General features: G+C 55.5%; 1 long non-coding RNA gene across 1 annotated transcript; it reads left to right on the top strand.

Moving 5' to 3' along the window:
• Positions 1–6: 6 nt before the first annotated feature.
• On the top strand, positions 7–1,127 carry LOC124233284 (uncharacterized). Its single transcript, XR_006887023.1, has 3 exons — positions 7–402; positions 858–875; positions 1,017–1,127. It is a non-coding gene; the product is annotated as an uncharacterized LOC124233284 (long non-coding RNA).

Genomic DNA, 1,127 nt, shown 5'->3' on the forward strand with positions numbered 1-1,127 from the left:
CTTCTTCCCTTCCAGAGAACCTGAACCAGGTGACCCTACCCAAGGTGGCTGTGTTTGAACCTTCGGAAGCAGAAATCTCCCGCACCGAGAAGGCCACGCTCGTGTGCCTGGCCACAGGCTTCTACCCCGACCACGTGGAGCTGAGCTGGTGGGTGAATGGGAAGGAAGTCCAGACTGGGGTCAGCACGGACCCTCAGCCCTACAGGGAGCAGTCAGATGATGAAAACCCCAGCTACTGTCTGAGCAGCCGGCTGAGGGTCTCTGCTGCCTTCTGGCACAACCCCCGCAACCACTTCCGCTGCCAAGTCCAGTTCTTCGGCCTCAAGGAGGACGATGAGTGGAAAGAGAACCGGACCAAACCTGTCAGGCAGAACATCAGTGCTGAGGCCTGGGGCAGAGCAGGTGAGTGGGGCCTGGGAGGCTTAGGCAAGGACTGAGTCAGACTAGAGAGAAAGGGAGAGATCCAGGTAGAAGACCAGAAAGACTAGATAGAGAAAAAAGGGATAGGAGTGGGAGAGGGAAGAGTAAAGCCCACCATGAAGGAGAGCAGGGCATCTCAGCCTAGTTCTTCCCCCAGATGCTCAGCCCAACACGGCTGTGCTGATGGGGCCCCTCACTACCGGCCTCCCACCCCCTCACTGGTCCTAGTTGCCTGAGGTTACAATGAGGATGCTTCTGACATCGCAGCAGCATGAGGAAGACAGCTCCAGGGCTGTCCAAGGAGGCTGACTGCACCCTCTGGCTGTTATGTTTTTGTGGCCTATGAGCCTATCACTTAAAAGGTTGACTTAAGGCTCAGTGTCTTTAAGTAGTGACATGCCCTACTCATCCCATTTTCTCCCCTTTCTTTCTTTCAGACTGTGGCCTCAGCTCAGGTAAGTGACCCTCTTCTTTTTTCTTTCCATCTCCCATGGTCTTTGCTCTGGAATCAGAGAATAGAGAACCCATGGACCCTGGGGGGTGAGGCAGAGACACCTGCTCACAGGTACCTACCTGCTCTCCCTTCCCACCAACAGTGTCCTATCAGCGAGGGGTCCTGTCTGCCACCATCCTCTATGAGATTCTTCTGGGGAAGGCCACCCTGTATGCTGTACTGGTCAGCGCCCTCGTGCTGATGGCCATGGTAA

The sequence above is a fragment of the Equus quagga genome, unplaced genomic scaffold (genome assembly GCF_021613505.1).
Source record: "Equus quagga isolate Etosha38 unplaced genomic scaffold, UCLA_HA_Equagga_1.0 182658_RagTag, whole genome shotgun sequence".
Classification (NCBI taxonomy): Eukaryota; Metazoa; Chordata; class Mammalia; order Perissodactyla; family Equidae; genus Equus; species Equus quagga.